This window comes from Prosopis cineraria, unplaced genomic scaffold, assembly GCF_029017545.1.
Source record: "Prosopis cineraria cultivar Desert tree isolate PC_DT_omini unplaced genomic scaffold, ASM2901754v1 PC5, whole genome shotgun sequence".
Lineage (NCBI taxonomy): Eukaryota > Viridiplantae > Streptophyta > Magnoliopsida > Fabales > Fabaceae > Prosopis > Prosopis cineraria.
The window spans coordinates 13,098,503-13,119,165 of record NW_026555336.1 but is presented as its reverse complement, the minus strand read 5'-3'; the positions used below and the strand labels follow the sequence as shown (position 1 = coordinate 13,119,165).

General features: G+C 34.8%; 1 pseudogene; it reads left to right on the top strand.

The window, feature by feature from the left end:
• Window positions 1–4,470: 4,470 nt before the first annotated feature.
• Window positions 4,471–18,332, top strand: LOC129310415 (E3 ubiquitin-protein ligase At1g12760-like; annotated as a pseudogene).
• The last annotated feature ends 2,331 nt before the right edge of the window (window positions 18,333–20,663 follow it).

Genomic DNA, 20,663 nt, shown 5'->3' with positions numbered 1-20,663 from the left:
TTTCCCTTTTCGAATACTTGGGCTATCGTATGCCCAATCTACCTCAATAGTAGTACTAGGACTTCTAAGCAAAAACTGAGCATCGAGGCCACCCAAGGTACAAGTACGTACCATATGGATTTCATACAACTCTATTCCCTTAAGGTAAATTCCCACCCTCTAATAATGACCATGCTCATATATGCATTACTACAAGGCATACATAGATCCCAACTCTCATTTGCAATATATCACATCATGTTTAAGGTCACATATTAACATTTATAATCATAAAATCGTTTTCACAAGCATATAGAAATCTCACAAGAAAAACTTATCTTCAAATGATTCCTATATCACATAGGTTTTCGAATTACAAACATACTATATATACATGGCATAATAAAATATAAGAATATCATTTCTTAGAAACTCACAACTAACCAAACAAGCAAGTAAAGGATTTAATCATTTAGTTATCTCAACTCTTTTGTCACAAAAAGGATTACCCATGGCAACAACTCCTCTAGCATCTACTAGCTCAAAAAGAATCCAAACAACAATTAATCTATAAGATTAGATATTACGCATTAATTTACAACTCTAATAATTGCACTTTTAGACTATAATTAGCTACCCACACTCTGTAATCTTTATCTTTAGCTCAACCAAAGCTTATAAAATCTTCCATTATATCCATTTGTCTTCTATAAACTCTCACAACACAAAACTATAAGCTATGTTACTTCCAAACTCCCATTTTAAGCTTAGGGTTCATCCAAACTCTAGCCTAACACTCTAAATCATCATATAATCACTAAACTTAAGTATAGAAACTTAAATTAACTCCTCATAGCCCCAAAGAATACAATGGGTTCAGCTTAAACCCAAGGAAAGACGAGTTTATCATCCAACCGTAGCTAAAATTTTTGAAAAGTCTAGCAAAGGGGAGGAGGAAGAGTTATAAAGCTCACCCAAGTGATTTTAGTTTAGAAAGCCTCCAAAGTATCCAAAGATTAGAGCCCTAGTAAACAACACCTTCTTCTCCATTGCCTTCTTTAATTTCTCCTTCCTTTTTGTTTGTCATGACCTATTGTGAAAGACTTAATGAATCGTTTCACTTGTTGAGGCAAGAAGGGACATCTGCCATAGTGAGTGGCCTATTTTGGCCACATGTGATTTAGGCCTTCCCTTAGAGCTCAGACAACCCAATAACCAACCTAGCCCAATCTGAAGTTGCCCAATTAATCTAATAGGTTTATTAGTTATCCAGAAACTCAATAAACTTAATTTATTTATTGTTTTACTAGTATACCCTCATTAAGTCCTAAATTTCAAAATTTGAAAATTCTGAGTGTTACATTTAGGTGTATTAGTTTGTTTTGTATTATTTGCTCCTGTGTCTCATATATTTTGATTTCAAATAACTATAGTAACTTCCTGACTTCTTATTTTGAATTTTAAACTTCAATTTCAAAAATCAATTAACTAAAAACTCCAAGCTTTGTTTATTCAAAAACCCAAAGAATCTCTCTACTATCTCTATCAATTTTCTTTCACTTTAAATATTATCATAACTTCTGAACTTTTTATTCACAATTTTAAATTTTAATTTTAAAATTTTTAAAAAGTGTAAGCATCATAACTTCCCACATTAAATAATCTCTCCACGCATTAATCATGAATATTGCAATGTATGTTTAATTTTTTATATTTATTTTTGATTTCTAATTTCTAATAAACTTGGGTGAAAATGGGTAGCTGTAGAGGTGGCATGATGTTCCCACAATCTGACCATATCTAAAGACAAGGTCAGCCTTCTTTGTCATTGTGAAGGTTATTCCTTAAAGATTAAGGCTTCCAATTCTTTCATTTCAAGGCTCAAAGGAAACACACTTATAGCACGATTAGACTTGAACATGAATGGAATGATCTCTTCTTTGTCCAAAAAACCAACCATTCGGTGGCATTCCTTTTTTTTTTTTTTAACAAATCTTCTGGTAAAATCCTTTTATTATACATATTTCTTCCCCTTTCTCTTCCCTCTCATTCTCGAACTTTACCCTTATAGAGTATCACTAACTCTTGTTTAAGTTTTCTTCAATCAAGTTAGTTAGTTAATACTCTGCATTATTATATTTGTGTGTTTTTTTAATCATCACCATATTCAATTCACGTCTCTTTGCTTCTATTTCCTTTCTGCGGGTCTTGTATTTTTTTCCCCTCTTTTCTTGTCTTTTGTAATAACTTTCTTTTGTTTTCATCTATTCATTGTCTATGATGCTTACTGCAAGAGCTTGAAAAACTGCTGGTAGAAATAGAGGTTGAGGATTAGTTCTGATTTTGACCGCGTACATGTGTTGGGAAAATAATGTTGAGGATTGAAGTTTGTGCAGCCAGGCAAGGAAATTTGTTTTCCTGATCATGTTGGTCTTTTTTATGATCTCGTCAATTTCCTTCCTGTCAAATTAAGCTTACTCCCTTCATTCTTGCTATGTCTGCTATTCTTGTTCCTTCATTCTATTTCTATTTATCCGAGTGAGGTCATTCTCTGTTTCTCTATCTGTAGGGAATCCACAAGAGAAAAGAGGTGTATGATTTATTTTAGGTGGATTGAAACCTATATTTAACAAATTTCAATTAAATAATAAAAAATATTCATATGTTATACTTATTTCAATTAAACAATAAATCTATTATAATATTCATTTATAGTTATTTCGGTTTTAACAAACAGTGCTAAGCTCAAAGACTCAGGCTAAATAAAAGCACACTAAATGTCGGACATACGAGATGTAACAAATGTGGAGTTTCTCAAGGAATGGGGATTTCATAATGTTTATTCTTATACTAACTATAATTCATGCCTAACAACTATATTGGAATCATCTCTTTTCTCTTAGATATTGAAAAATGAAAGGCTACTTATAGTTATTTGTTCAAGTTGAAATATGTTTAAATAGTTTTTAAATTTTCATTGATGGTTGGCCCAATAAAAGCTTGACTTATACTTGAAATATCAAGTTTTTTCATTGGTTCAACTTGTTTGGAAAATCTTAGAATTATTTGGTAATATTATCTTAAGTTTGTATATCATGTAATTTTTCATGCTGTCAGGCAAATGGATACTAGGTGCAATCATTTACCTAAAATGTTTCCATTGTAATTCATCTAACAATCCACCAAACTATAGTTTTTTCAAAATTCATGCTTATGTAGCTGATAATTCCAAGGTTTACACGAAGAGCTTTATATAATCTATTGTTTTGAGTTATGTTATTTAATATTTATCTTAATTTTAATTACTAAACTAGTGTTAGTTTGTAGTTTTGTTTTAACGTGGGTATAAGACTTTTCAATTTAGTTCAACTTATTAGATGTATATTTTGTTCTTTAATTTATACTCAAGAAATTGAGGGAACTAGAAAGATATCTCAAAGGAGAAATATATAAACTTATGTTTTGCTTTTTAGAAAAACACAACTTTTAGTCCCTGTATTTTACTTAGGCTTTGTTATAGATTTTTACACTTTGTTTTTAATGTTTAGATCCCTATACTCTCCTCCAGCAACATTGGTCCCTACATTTTCATAGGGATGTTGATTTGGCTTAAATGATATTAATAATGATGACATGTCAATGAACACAGTCAATTTTGTGCTTACGTGTCAAATGATGTTGACATGAAATTTTTTAATAAGCAACAATTTAAAAAAAATCTACATATATAAGATGAAATAAAAAGCCTGAACTAGAATATTTAAATGATTAGCAAAATGCACAAATTTCATTTAAGCCTTTTTTAATTCTTATTAAAATTTTCATATTAGTATTAATTTGACATGTAAGCACAAAATTAACTTTCTTAATTGACATGTCATATTATTAACAATGCTTTTGCCACATCAATGTCCTTATAAAAATAGAAGAATTAATGTTGCAATAGGAGGAAAGAGTAGGGATCTAGAATATCAAAAATAAATGTAGGAATCTATACTAAAACCTAAGCAAAATGTGATGGCCAAAAGTAGTATTTTTCCAAACTTTTATATCATTATTTAATTAAACTAATTACTTTGGCATTGTAGTAAAATTTTAAAAATTACTTTTAATTTATGTTTTGTTAAAAATAAGTTGATTTTTATTAAAAATAAAAATCCAAAGTTAATTATACTTAATGATTATCACTGCCATAATTCAATTTAAAAGTATGAAAATATTCTTATATCTTATAGGTGCATATATGTTTTTACTTTGGTGAAGTAATATTAATTGTAATTTTTATAACTTAAAATTAGGTGTGGATAAGAATTTAAAAAATATAAATATATGAACAATTTTTATGTGATAAAGATTTACATTCCAAATATTAATTATATATTATTATGCATTTAAATTATTTTTACTTTTCACACCCCCGCAATCAGTTGAATCAAATGGAGGTAAAAAGAATCGTTGAATCATATTAACATAAAAGGTCAAGAAGCTCGTCATCATCTCGATTTCCATTTTCTCTCTCCACCGTCGCCGTTACTAGTATAATCTTTCATTTCCTTTCTCACTCTGCTCACTCCACCAAAAGGACTACGATTCTCGTTGTTTTGAGCATTTATCTCGCATTGGCCTCTATGTTTTTGGAAGATCTCAATGATTAAGACATTTTATGTACGGAGAGTACATCTTGACGCAGTGAAACCGACTTTAGAGTATCGAATAAGCTTTGAATATAGTCCTCTAGACCTGTTATAATTTCGAAGACATGGCTACGTCCAGGTCAATGGAGCGTTCCTCTCAGGACATCGTCGATTCAACGCCTTTCTTGGGAATTCAGGTGGTTCTTCCGATGAGTTCAATTCCAGCCGTCGATTTGTGCGAAGACAGAGCCTGCGCCAAGCTGCACGGTTCCTCAGGCAGGCCAGTAGCCGTAGGATGATGCGCGAGCCATCAATGATTGTCAGAGAGACTGCAGCTGAGCGATTGGAAGAGAGACAAAGCGATTGGGCTTATTCCAAACCCGTTGTGATTCTTGATATTATTTGGAACTTTGCCTTTGTTATTGTGGCCGCTACAGTGTTGGTCATGAGCATAAATGAATCACCAAGCATGCCTTTGAGGTTATGGATTGTGGGTTACGCTCTGCAATGTGTCCTTCACACATTTTGTGTCTGCGTTGAGTATAGCAGACGGAGGCGTTACCAACACAGTCAATCCCCGCCATTATCGAACTCAGTGCAAGACAGGTTTGGCAGCAGTGACAATTCGAGTTCCGGTTCAAGGGAGAATTCTGGGCATTATGAAAGTTTGCCTCAATTCCGCGAGGAGGCTACCAGGTGAATTCCTGCTTTGTCTTCCGTAACACTCTTAATTGTGTTAATGAATACAGAAATTATGGATTGTCATGCGAACTTGAGAGCTTACGTTGCTTAATGAAAATTTCAAAATGAATTACAAGCGTTGTCTCACGTGGAATCATTTGATACAATTCTACTTCATGTGCTTCAGCCTTCAGGAAACGAAGAACAAACTTAGCACTGCTAATTAAGGAAGTTTGATGAACTGCACAATTATATCTTTTTGGTCTGCCAATTCGAACTTGCAATTTGCAGGTTGAGTGTGCAGCTACAAGTTTTCATGGCCACAAGTTTTCATGCCAACATGAGACAACAATTATATCTATAACAGCCTTTTGGGAATTGTATTGTTCTCATAACTCGTGAGTCAATAACTAGAGCATCACGTCATTTTTATCTGTTTTGGGGCGATATATTCTTGTGTCATGTACCTATTGGTGACAAGAATAATTGTTGTACTTATTAATATTTGATATACATCGACGATTTTTATGACATTATTATTATTATTTTTTTCAGCAGTGCTGCAAAGCATCTGGAATCAGCCAATACAATGTTTTCATTTATTTGGTGGATTGTTGGATTTTACTGGGTGTCCTCTGTCAGTCAAGCTTTAGCCCATGATTCTCCTCAGCTTTACTGGTTTGTGATCTCTATTTCGTCCCACCTCTTTGCAAATCCATTTTTTATTTTATTTCAATTACCATTGACAAAATTAACTTGCTCTGCAGGCTATGTATTATTTTCCTGGCCTTTGATGTTTTCTTTGTCATTTTCTGCGTTGCACTGGCATGCATTATTGGAATTGCTGTTTGCTGTTGTCTTCCATGTATCATTGCTCTTCTTTATGCAGTTGCAGACCAGGTGAATTTTGGATTAAGTGTTTGTTACTCTTGTTATTACGATGGTATGCCATCAAGAATATAGTATCAGTAAAGTTCATTAAAAAGAACTCTCTCTTATGCTAATTTCAGTTGCCAGCTGGTGAATATGCACATTTTTTAGGATCTTTTACAAATCTCTTCATTTTAGCATGTGCAAAAGTAGTTTTGATGGGAAGACGTGACAATTTTTTTTTTTTTTTGTTGGCGTGCATGAATGGTTAACAACCTATACTGAACAAATTCATCCATGTCATGAAGACCTGTGACTGCACGAAAATATGGGACAAATCTTAGTTTTATAGCCTAAAAATAACTATATACATCAAAACATTTTGAAGATAAATTATGAACTTCTTTTATCATCTGGAGCACCATCACACACAAGGTCAGATCGAAATGTGATAGGGTACCGATTAATGAGGGATTATGGGTGATTTGGGAAGTTAAAGAAAGGTTAGGAATAAATATTATTTTTAATTTGTTTTAGATTTTATTTAGATATATAATCAAATATATGATATTTATCCAAATATTTAATTATTTAGATTTTATTTAGACATTTATCCAGATATTTAGTTATTTAGATTTTATTCAAATGTTTAATTACTTTGGATTGTATTTAGCATTACAAACACGTTTAGCAACTTAGAAGTAGGCATATAATAAATAAAACAGAGTTTTGAGCTCTTTCAAGATTCTCCAAAGTGTGGCTTTTGAGAGAAGTATTGAGCGAAATTCTTGTTCTATATCATCTTGATAGAATTACTCTTCTTATTTTCTTCTATCTGTTCTATATTATCTTATTAATCTATGAAGTTAGATTTTGATTTCATAGTTAATAAAGATTAATTTTTCTTATTTTTCTCTATCTATTTGAGATCCTATCAAAATGTCTAATCACCTAAGGAAAACAATGCAAGAGACGTTTTCACATACTTCGGTACAATAGCAAAGTGAAGAAAATCAAATTGTTAGGCAAAAAAGCAGCATTGAAAGAGCGAGTTTTATACCTTCGAGTTCCAACTATTCCCTGGAGGATAAAAATATAATATAAAAGGGTCATTTAAAAACCATGCCAAATCCATATCCATATACATATACATGAATTAAGTTGATTTGAATGGTGCTTCAACTTAACCCTATGCAATCAGACTGGGGAACTGCAATGGTGTGCAAAATGTGGACGTTTTGCACACCATTGCAGTTGCGGTGACTTTCTGTCAATCTGATAGCTATCTTCTGTTTCTTTACTGCATTTCTACCATTTCTTTTTCTTGTCATCATGATGAAAAGAACAGCAGAGGGGATTTACAAGTATGTAGTTGACATTCAAACAAACTAGGAGCAACAAGTATATAATTTCCTGATAGAAATATATAATAACAGATAAATGATTTAAACATAAGAATTCACAATCAGTGCACATTTTTCTATGATGGATCGTAACTCAAATTGCCTCAAGCATAATATCTTCTGGTATCTTTCATTTTCGACCCATTCCCAAAAGAAAATGATTTGAAAATGATTTATATCTAAAAGGAAAATGGACAAGCAAGTCATGGAGTTCTTAATAAATTCAATGATACAGATTGGTGATTATTAACGTCTTCCTTCTGTCACTTAACAAATTTAACATTCATTGTAACGTTCACTTTGTTGGTAATTGGAGAATAACACTCATAACCCTTTTGAGTGGAAGAATATCCGAGAAAAATACACTTAATAGCTCTAGGTTCCTATTTCCCCCCACCATCATTATAGACAGATGATGGACACCCAAAAACCCTTTTTGGAATAGAGGTACTGAGTGGTGAAGAAGGATAGGCTTGAAAAAAATTTTGAAGAGGTGTTTGAAAATTCAACATTTTAGAAGGCGTTCGATTTATTAAGTATTCAAAATTGATAATAGCATCCCCCCAAAATTTACTTGGAATATCCAAACATGATAGCTTTAGCAACTTCAAATAGATGCCTATTTTTCCTTTTGAACACTCCATTTTGTTGAGGAGAATAAACACATGAAGTTTAATGATGTATGCTGTGCCCTTCCAAAAAACCTTTTAATTTTGAGTTCAAATATTCTTTTCCATATCACTTTGAAGAATTTTTATTGAAGTTTGAAATTAATTTTGAATAAAAGCATAGAAGTTTTTGAAAATTGTGAACACTGCTGATTTTTCTCTAATTAAAAAAAAAAAAAAAACCAAGTTAACCGGGTATGAGGGCAAAAGGATGAGACTGTCTATGAGAGTGAGAAGGGTAGGAATTGTTCAGCAAATTGACAAGTATCACAATGTCTTGTGTAGCAAATTGTCAGCTATCACAATGAAAGTCAAAAACTGATTTATTATTGATTATTGATGATGGGAAACAAATATTGCATACGATTTAGACCAGGTGGCCTAATCTATTCTAGAGTGCCACACAACATAGATCTCTAGTAGACATAGGAAAGAAAACAGCATGAAAATGATTTGGTGGAGATTCTTGGATATAGTAGAGCTGATTCCATTCTTTAGCATTGTCAATCATTGATGTGGACTCACTAGGTGACCTGCCCTAGGAACCCAGATAATACACTCAGAAGTCACGCCCATGTAAGCTAGAACAAATGAAATTGTTGATCAATGAATTAGAACCTCAAGGGAACTTGTCCTTGGATCCTTGATTATAAGGATGACACCTTAAGAGGAGATCAATCTCTTGATAAAGCCCTTGTGCTCAACCATGAACACAATCCGACAAGTTTTCAACTCGCAAAGGAAATCAATTTCCATTCAACTCTTCCTCCTTCCTAAATAGTGTACAATAGGGAAAATATCATCCAAGAATCTTGGGAGAGTTTTTTAATCAAAGAAGGACCTTAAAAATTTGAAAATTCACTGCATTCCTTTGGTTCGTATTTGAAAATAAGATTTTATGAGAAAGGACTTAATGACCCTAAAGTTTAATAATTTATGGGTGGTTGTTAATTTCGTACGTATAGTTGTCAAAACTTGAACGAATGCTTCTTTATGCATGACCAACATATATACAATTAAACATGTCCTATTAGTTATAGTCACTTGTCAAAACCTGAATGGGTGGTTGTTGATTACATAAGGTTATTTGTCAAAACTCGAATGGATGCTTGTTTATGTAGGATTTGTGTGAATGATTCTAGTAGAGTCAAGGGGAAACAAAGGCAAACAATCTACTAACTCTCTTCAAGCAAGTATCTCACTTAGGAAAACTAGTAGCCAAGTTATGCAGAATCTCCAAAGTCAATACTTGATTAATCATGAATTTGCCTTCTACAAATGGGTAGGCCATATAAATAGGCTGAAAAATAACTGAAGACTACAAAAAGCTACCCAGTTCTCTGAACTTCAAACTTAGTGGGCAAAACTGACTCGAACAAACTCATAACAGACTTGATAATGTTTATTGAAAATAATAACTACCCCCTAAAAGCTAGGACACGTTCAACAGGTTCTTAAACTTGGAAATAAAATATAACAGAAATATTTGAACTAAGTCACATTTCCTCTTTCTTTTTGCTGCATGTGAGTAGTGGTGGCTTATCACGTCTCCCCCCTTCAAATGTTACCTTCTCCTCAAGGTGAAGTTCTGGAAATTGATCAGCAAACAAATCATAATCCTCCTAAGTAGCATCTTCAAGTGACCAGTTTTTCCAAGATACCAATAATTCTAGCGTATTCCCAGAATGCCAGCAATGATCCAGTATATGATCAGGATGCAGCAAGAGTTTCTAATCATCTGAAATTGGTAGAGGAGCTGGAGAAGATGGTGGTAAAACACCAAGTGTGGGACACAACAAAGAAATATGGAAGATGGGATGAATTTTTGCATCAGATGGGAGTTCCAGCTCATAAACTACCACTTCTATTTTCCATAGAATTGTGTAAGGTCCAAAGAATCTAGGAGATAGCTTCTCATAACCTTTTCTTTGAGAGAGATTTCTGTCTAAAGGGTTGAATGTGCAGCAGCACATAGTCTCCTTCATCAAAAACAAGCTCTCTTTGTTTCTTATCTTGCTGATTTTTCATTCTACCTTGGCCTTTAAGAGGTTATCTCTTAATAACTTCAGCATAGAATCTTTGGTTAACATTTGCTCTTCCAACTCAGCATTAACCGTTTCACCCCTTGGAAATGGGTGCAAAGGGGGAGGATCCTTACCATATACCACCTTGAAGGGTGTTGTACTTGAGGACACAAGGAATATAGTGTTGTATGAGTATTCTGGCCAACATAAATAAGCACTCCACTTCCTTGGCTGTTTGTGACCAAAACAGCAAGGGTAAGCTTCCAAACACCTATTAATCACTTCGGTTTGGCCATTCGTTTGTGGGTGATGAGATGTGCTCATCTTTAACTTGGTTTGTCTAAGATAGAACAATTCTTGCCAAAAAGAGCTAAGGAAGATGGAATCCCTGTTTGAAACAATTGATCGGGGCATGCCGTGAAGACAAACAACCTCCTTGTGATTAGAAAGATGAGAAAGTGGTAAGAAGTGGCTATTTGCTCAAGCAATCATCCACAACAAGCATAGTGTTGACTCCTTGTGATTTGGGGAGACCAACAATAAAGTCAATAGAAATGTCTTCCCAAATTTGTTTTGAGATTGGTCGTGGCTTTAAGAGTCTTGTGGGACCAAGAGTCTCATATTTGTTTTGTTGGCAAGTCAAACATTGTTGAACATGCAACTTCACATCATTTTTCATTTGGGGCCAATAAAACTGATTAGTAAGCTACTTAATAGTCTTTAAACAACCACCATAGCCACTTGTAGTGGTTTCATGTGTTTCTTGTAAAAGAGTAGCATGCAGATTGGTTAAAGAAAGGATCACCAACTTGCCTTTCTGAAAAAGCTTTTTGGGTGTCCATTGAAAATTTGGCCTTGAATTAGCATCTTACTGCAAATCAAGAATAATAGCTCAAGTGTAAGGGTCCTGTAACGATGCTTCCTGCAACTTAGAAAAAATCCAAGGGCGCAACTATGGATAGATTAAACAAGGGAGAATTACATTGAAATCCCACACAAGAAAATTAATCACTGCAAGATCCATTAACAACTGAATTGAATTGCATTGACAACACAACTAGTTGTCAATGCAGTTTAGTTTAGTTGTCAATGAACCTTGCAGTAATTAATTTTTTTTGTGTGGGACCTAATTATAATTCTCCCATTAAACAATTCAGCTTGTTCAGTTTTTGTGAAAGGGCATTTGTAGCTATATTTTCCTTTCCTACCTTGTATACAATTGTGAAGTCAAAAGGCATTAGCTTCAAGATAAGTCTTTGTTGTGAATTAATTGTAATACGCTACTCTAAAAGATGCCTTAAGATGCTATGGTTAGCCTTAACATAATTATGTCCAATTAAATATTGTTTTCATTTTTTAATAGCAAGAACAAGAGTCAATAGTTCTCTATCATAGGCAGATTTATATTGATTAGTGTGGGAATATTTGATATTTATTGTAAATACTGTATAGCCTTTATTAATATTGATTAGGCTTTATTAGACATTATTAGTATTTATTGCCCCTCCCATACATATAGCAAGTATGTAACTCAGAATTATAAATGAGAAATATTCTTTTCTCTCAAATTCCACATGATATTAGAGCTAGGCTTGAAATAAAAATTAGGGTTTATTTTTTGGGATGGATCACACAAGACCTCCTCTACAGTACTTAAGGGCTTTTGTGTGGATGATGGTAGAGCATGTCTGGACTCTCATCACCATCCCTAAGGTGATTTGGAGGTGTCAATCGGCCGACCACTAGAAAATGAAGCCCAACGGACACCACAAAGATCTATGCTAGAGAGGTTTGCCTAGTGTGTGGAAGTGCGTGTTTGCTCAAGTCCGACAACGATTTCTCTTTTTGATGACTATATCATTTCCAGTTAGATCCTAGCCCCTTCGACGTCTAGACACCCTTCTTTCACATCTTCTAGGTTTTATTCGTGACTGTTTTGGGTTGGAGTCTCATATTTGTGGGGTTGTGGCCTCTGTTTCAATTATGTCATGAGAGATTAATTCTATTTGAAGTGATAGGAGTGCTCTTGTGGGTACTCTCAAGCATTAGACGTACTATATCCCATTCTACATGTATAGCAACAATGGCAAAATAGGGGACTTTCCTTCAGGCATTAACAACGTCACGGCGTAAAATAATATGGATTGTTAACTCTAGGGTCTCCAAACATACGACTAATTGTCACTAGTTTATCGCTTACACCTCGTGTGCTGGGAATGTTAAAGTGAAGATTGCATATGGCTCCTTAGCACTTGTTGTGAGAAAAACGAGTATTCAAATCTTAGACTATATATTGTTGGAATTTGTATTCAATGTGCCGAAACTTGATTGTAATTTACTTTTCATTAGTCAATTGACCAGGTAATCAAATTGTTATGCTAAATTCCTCCCACCCTATTGTGTGTTTCAGGATCTATCATTTGGAGTGGTAATCAGAAGTGTTACGGAGTATGAGGGGTTTTACTATTTTGAAGTTGTCACATGAGTTGGTACTATTTTGAAGTTGTCACTTGAGTGGGTAACTCCCCAGCCGTTGGTAATTTTACATCTACCTCTAAAATTAATGGTTTTATGTTATGGCATAAAAGGATGGGTCATCCTAAATATCATTATCTCTAACAATTGTTCCCAGCCTTATGTCCACACTTGAATGTTAATGAAATTTATTGTGAAGTGTGTGAACTTGCCAAACACCATAAAAGTTCATTTCTTAGAGTCAAATACTCACCCACCAAATCGTTCATATCCATTCATAGTAACTTGTGGGGACCATCTCATACTCCCAATTGTTCAAAAATGACGGGTTCATTTCTTTCATTGATGACCATACTTGTGTTTGTTGGGTTTTTCTTTTAAAGAACAAGTTTGAGGCTGCATCCACATTCATGAGTTTCTTTCTTCACCATGATCAAAACCCAGTGCAATATCACCTTCCTAGTTTTTCATACCAACAATGGGACTAAGTACTTTAATCGATCTTTGAGTGCCTTCCTCCAAATACATGGTATTGTCCATATCAATTCATGTGCCCGTACACCTCAACAAAATAGTGTTACAGAAAGGAAAATTTGACGTATACTTGATGTTGCTAGGGCACTCATGTTAATTGCAATGTGCCCTAGTTTTATTATGGGAATGCTATTTTGATTGCCACCTACTTAATTAACCATATGCCCAGTTGAATTTTATCCTTTGAGACCCTTCTCTAGAAATTGCCAAGTGTTTTTTTCCACATCCTATATTGAAACTAGATTTCTAATTCAAGTGTTTGGTTGCACTGCCTTTGTCTATAATCGCCAAAGCAATGAACTTGAACTTCGAGCTAGTAAATGCATATCTCTTGGCTATTCTGTTACTCATAAAGGATATAGATGCTTTGGCCTTGTTTCAAAACACACATTTGTTAGCCTTAATATCACCTTCCATGAAGATACTCCTTTATATCTCAATTCTTCAATTTAAGGGGAGAGAACATTAGTGAATCTCAGACTTGGGAACAAGAACCTAATAGAGAACAAGTCCTTCTTGAGCCATGGATTGCACCAACTGAGCCATTACTCCCACCACTGCTGGAACTAGAACCATTACCTATATCTACTTCATGATCATCCACATCTCTTGTGCTACAAGTTGATGAACATTGGCAAATAGAAGGGGATGCAAAAAGACCACAAAGGGGAGAATTGTTAGCGAGCAACTTGTACCCAAGCACTAAGAGAGTCAGAACTAGAGGTAGCTCTTGGAGTAGAAATTCAAGGGGACTTAAAATTTAGGGCTACTCTTGAAAACCTAAAGCTGGATACTACATAATAAGTAAGTGCATGTATTGATGTTGACCATCCTATTACTTTGAGGAAACAACTTCGCTCATGTATTTTTCATCCAATATATAGGTTTGTTTTATTCAATGTACTTTCTCCTTAATACCGGGCTTTTGTTACTAATCTAGATAAGTTGAAGGCACCTGAGATTGCATAGGAATCTTTAAGCATCCTTGAATGGAGAATTACTATCATGGATGAAATGAGGGCCTTAAAAAAGAAGGGACATGGGAATTTCTTTAGCTACCTAAAGGTTTGTTTTATTCAATGTACTTTCTCCTTAATATCGGGCTTTTGTTACTAATCTAGATAAGTTGAAGGCACCTAAGATTGCATAGGAAGCTTTAAGCATCCTTGAATGGAGAACTGCTATCATGGAAGAAATGAGGGCCTTAAAAAAGAAGGGACATGGGAATTTCTTTAGCTACCTAAAGGAAAAAGAATAGTGAGTTGTAAGTGGGTGTTCACCCCAAAATACAAAAGCTGATGGAGCTCTTGGCAAGCTGAAAGCATGCTTGATCGTGAGGGGGTTCACTTAGATGTATGGTCTGACTTATTAAGAAACATTTGCTGCAATGGCAAAATTGAACACCATAAGTCTATAGTAGCTAATCTAATCTTGAGTGGCCTTTTCACTAACTTGATATTGAAAATGCATTTTTGAATGGAGAGTTGTAGGAAGAAGTTTAGATGACTCTACCTCCCGGGTTTAATAAAGGCAAAGAAGTTTACATGGCTTGAAATAGTACTAAGAGCTTGGTTTGATAGGTTCTTGAGAGTCCTAAGGTTTGAAGGTTAATAGTGGAGGCTGATTTTTTTCCCAAAATAGCATGAGAGAGATTTTAGCTTGCAACTCACTATTTTCAATCTCCTCTTCCTCAACAAATTTGATTGTGCACGGTCACCTTTATTCACCTCTAGAATTTTCAACATCCTTGTTTTGCAGGGATGGCCAGGCTTGAACTTATTGCCACTTTTGAAACAAATTCCCTTCTCCTTGTGTGTTTGTTTCTCAAGATCCCAAGGACTGGGCATTGAGTTTGGGAGAGATGAAGATGCAAAGGAAGTCACAAAAGATGGTGTGTGTGAGGGTAGCAAGTAACATGTCTCACTTACGTGTGCGTCTTGGTTGGGAGAGTGAAATTGGACTGGATACAGGTCGGATTGGATGATCCACCCGTTTTTGGTCCACAACTCTTCCTTTGATCCCTTTCTAAACACGCCCAAGAGACAATAATCAGGCTAGTTTTTGGCCCTTGCAGAGCTCTTAGCAAACTCCTATCTATACTCTTGCACCATTCCCATTTGCTTGATGCCGCAAAGGTTCTCGTTTGGGTTCCAAAATTCAGTGGGACCATAGTGTTCTTGAAGCACCTTTGTGAGTTCTTCCAAATAGAGCAAGGTTTGTTCAATGTTGATCCAAGCAAAGAGATCAAATGCATCTCCTTCAAAGTACATAGCTGCAATAACTACCTTCATCTCATTTGGTGTTTGATAATATCAAAAATTAATATTATTTTGGCCTTCAGAATCCATCCCCTCAGATCTTCACCTTCGAATTTGGGAAATTCTATTTTCATAGATGGTCTCTTTGAGGGATTTTTTGGCCACCAGGGGGCGTCATGATCATTCTCATCATCAAGGCAGGAACATGTGCCTTGCCTTTATCTCTATTACTTCTTTCCATGTTATCACTATCAAAAGCTTTGAGAGCAGTCATCTCAGTGATAAGATGACCTAATTGGGTAGACATCTTAGAGAGTTGTTGAATGAGGGTGTCTGGAAGGCTGGGAAGTTGTTTGGTGGGGTGTGTGGCAACCATCTCATAACCAGGCTCGGATGCCAAATGGTAGAGTCAAGTGGAAACAAAGCTATACAATCTTCTATCTCTTTAAGCAAGTATCTCACTCAGGAAAACTAGTAGCCAAGTCAAGGAGAATCTCCAAAGACTAAAAGAATACTTGATTAATTCTGAAATTGCCTTCTGCAAACAAGCAGGCCATATAAATAGGCTGAAAAATAAATGAAGACTCTAGAAAACTACCCACTTTCCTGAATTTCAGACTTAGTGGGCAAAACTGACTCATACAGACTTATAACAAACTTCATAATGTTTATTCAAAATAATAACTACCCCCTAAAAGCTAGGACACGTTCAACAAGTTCCTGAACTCGCAAAAAATGAAATATAACAAAAATATTTGAACTAAGCCAGTCACATTTCTTCTTCTTTCTGCTGTACGTGAGTAGTGGTGGCCTTTCAGATTCCGGCATTGAACCAGCCATTCCAGGTTGCAATGGAGGATTTGCACCATTCCCTCCCTTGTGCGACAACTAACCCAAACCTTTTAAGCCTTCACCAGTCACTGATGATTCACTGCCACCATTTTCGACAGTTAAATGTTCGCAGCTAGAAACAAAGACCAAGACTCTAATACCATGCATAGGAGAAGTAGGCAAGATTCTAATATGATCAAATCACTTAAAACTCTCCTATAATCTCGAAAGACAAAATAGAGCTAAAACAAGGATAAAAATATAAATAAAATTTATGGAAAAACCAGGTCTCATCCTAAGTGGGTCCATAGCTGATAGCAGGCCCATTTCCAACAGCATCCACATAAACTTTACGGTACAATTTTCTCTTCCAGGGTGCAATTTGAGTGATTAGCAATATAAATGAATTGTTTGCTTAAATATGAGGAGTGTAGAACTGAGTATAATGCCATCATTGTTTAGTTTAAGAGTTTTAAAATTAATTGAATTATTCATGGCTTTCAAATCCTTTTCTTCCTTTTGGGTAAACAAGCAGGAAGGGGCAACGAAACAAGACATTGAGCAGTTGTCAAAGTTCAAATTCCGAAAAATAGACAGTGAGAAAGTTGCAGGTAGTACCCAAGGACCTGTGGGAGGAGTGATGACTGAATGTGGCTCTGATTTACCCACTGAACGCGTTCTTTCTGAGGAGGATGCGGTATGCTGTACATTTTTCCTCCTAGTAATGAATTTAGCCTTTTCTCCCTTTTCTGGTCATCTTCTTGTGGGCCACCACTTGCTTTGCTATAAATTTATAGTTTATGTCATGTCCACTGTTTTCGCAGACAATTGGCTGCGTTATGCTAGTTGGTTATTGATGGAACCCTCTACTCTATTAAGCTTAAAAATAAGCAAAACCAGAAAATACACTGTAAATGTAACTAACAATTACTATTGCTGAACAATAGAGTGGGATTACAATCAAAATAAAGACTGAAATTACACTGAAATGGCAATTACAGAGCATGAAACAACATAAACTATATCCTCTGAGCAGCAACACGGACACTGGTCTCTCACAAATACAAACTGAAGTAGAAAGATAAAATGATGAAGAAAATATAATCTTCTCCACCCCTAATCTGGCATTCGAGAGGCTAGAACTCTCCTCACTTGACCACAATTCTCCAATAATCCCTCCTCATCCCTCATCACGGAAGTACATATTTATAGAGTCAAAAAGTAGTCATTACCCTGCTGACACTACCCATACCCTAGGCTGCACCTAACCTGACTTTTCTTTTATTATTTGAATCTTACAGTTATAAACCTTCAAATAAACCTCTTGACCACTGGTCTTAGTCTTCTTTAAATCACCTCCCTGCCTAGATTGTCCACTGTAAGCCTTAGGAAATGACAGGAAATCTTTTGGGAATCACCAGCTCTATTAGTTATTCTGGGAAATCTGAAATCAAAATTCTTATTTTACAAGTGAAATCAATATTCTTTTATAATTTTTGTCTAAAAAAAATATTCTTTTATAATCTGTAGGAATGTTGCATATGCCTTTCTGTTTATGAGGATGGGGTTGAACTAAGAGAACTTCCTTGCGGTCACCATTTTCATTGTGCCTGCGTGGACAAGTGGCTGTATATAAATGCAACTTGCCCTCTTTGCAAGTATAATGTTTTGAAGGGTAGCATCCATGGTCAAGAAGAAGTTTAGAAGACGCTAGAAAATAATAATTATAGCAGCCATTTAAGTATTTCAATCCCCTTCTGGTTCAGTTTAATGGGCACAGCATGTTCCTTTACTTCAAAATACATGGTTCTTTCAGTTGTTACTTCTGCTTCTGCGGCTTCTTGTCTTGAAATCCTAAGTGGTTTTTGTATATAAGCACTGCTCACTGCTGTAACAACCGGTTATAATGATCATAGAGGCAATCTGTTTTATGTCTTATATGAATGTAATGATTATTGTTGTCGTCTTTGGCTCATACTTCTTCTAAGCCACATGGTGGAAGGTTATATAATGTTGCGTTTAGAAACAGACGTTTATTTATTTCAGTTTCTTGGGATATTTTTGACGCAATTCAATCTTCAAAATTTAAATTTGAAGCTGCATCTGAGGGTTTACATGGTTTGTGGCAACCCTTGCTCATGTTCCATTACGAAAATGGGAATGAGAGAGGTCATTCTAACAGAATGGTCCATTAACTTTTATTTGAGATAATCCACATTCCATCAATAGACCATGGGAATGGAATCATTCCCTTGGAATGGATTGGTGACGAAATTATCCTTGTGATTTTTTCAAATTCCTATTTTGCTTAGAGCTCTAATCCATCTCCCTTCCTCTCTCCCTTTCCACCACGAGCCCTTTATCCCACATCTCCCAAGTCTTCACCACTCTTCTTCCTTCTCTCCATTGTCTTTTTCCACCAGTGTTGTCTTCTTCCTTTTCTCCATACTCCTTTTGCCTCACCATTCGACCTAGTTTTCATCCTCCTGATAGCGATGTCGCGTGATCTAGCCCTTCTTCACCATTGGTCCCGTCAATGCTATTTGAGCCTCTTTCGTTGATCATCGACCACTTCCTCCTCCTTGTTGACGTTTGAGCCTCCTTTTTCCTCTTCATCGTTCCATGCTTTCTCCTTGCTTCATCTTCATCAAGTCGCATTGCAAATTACAACCCAGGTCTGATCTCCATCACTCTCCCTCATCATCACTCTCCTTGCTTCAAATATTAGTCAATTAGAAATATTCATAATTTTATTATTTGCCTTTTTATTTTTTGAGCACTTTCTTTTCTCTGATTTTACTTAAAAAACTAATAAAGAGAGATTAAAATTATAAAATAGAATGAAGAAAATTTGAGAAAAATGAAGAAAGAAATTAATTGTTTATAAAAATAAAATAAAAACAAAAAATATTGCACTTTCATAAATAAATTAAAATATGAAAAATTATTACAAAATAATAAAAAAAGTTAATTAAATCACCATATTAGCAGTGTATTTTTAAAATACAATCTTATAATATCATTACGATCATGTCAATCTTATTTTCTAACTTGTCCTCTTTCAAGTACCTGACGAAAGTTATGATTAAGTAGATAGTTAACTATCTATAATGGATTTTCTTTTAATACAAGATCTATAAAAAAAGAAAGAAAATAAATTTAAAATAATTTAAATGAAAGTGCTATTTTCATGTCATGACAAGCTTTGAACGACTGAAAAAGTTGCAGGGAATGACAAACAAGAAGCAAAGTCTTTTATCTATTTCTTCATCTTCAAAAGCAAACATCACTATCCATCTTTTGTTGCCCTTTTTTTCCTCCCTCGAGGCATGGAGAAGACAAGGACATTGAAGAAACAATCCCTCTATTGCCAATGTGTCAGTTCTCATAGTCTTTAATAGGTCTTATATTGATGTTTTTGTTAGGTACAAGTGTCTTTTTATTTTTTTTAATAATCTGATCGGGTAAAATTTATTGCTTCCATTCAAGCAATGTTACACCTGTGGTAAAGTGGGGAATTTTGGATATGTGATAGCATGATTTCTTTTAGATTTGACGAACCTGAACAGAATAGTGTAATTGTCAAGCAATGTTACATACTGATTTGACGAACATTCGGGGATTGAGTCGTAGATTCTACTCTCGTCCTTTTGTTGCTATTATAGAACAACATATGATGACCTGTTATGGTATTTTAGATATGTGATAGCGTGATTTCTTTTAGATTTTATGATTAGATATGGGAGAGTAGCAATTTAATGGAAACTAACTCACAGCAATTCATTTTTAGAAGCTAGCACTAAGGGTGCCCGATTTCTTGGAATTGCTAATACTTGTCTTTTTTTGTAGTCTCAGTATTGATATGGACTCTTTCAATCTTTTAAATCTAAAGCTTTCCTTTTCTCCTTGGCTAAATTATGTAATTTGGTTTTCTTAATGAAGGAATATTAATTAGATAATGAACTCTAAGGGAGCGGAATCAGAGTCTCATTAGATCCAGGCATAGTAGAATCTATCGACTATCCACACGAATTTAGACTGTTAGAGTCTTCATTAAGATGCACAACAGATACACTAAAGAGAGAAAAGAGAGGAAGAGGAAGAGCAAACACAGAGAGAATTGTTCGCTCTAGGGTGAGTTTTTCCTTTAGCCACCTATCTCTATTATGAATGAGAAGCTATTGAACCATGTGCGATATTTGTTATTCGTGTAGATTTTGAGAACTATTAAAGTGACAAAACCTTCTAGAGCATAAAGATCAAGAAAAGACTTAGTATAATTGGTTTATTTATTTTCTGCTTTTAG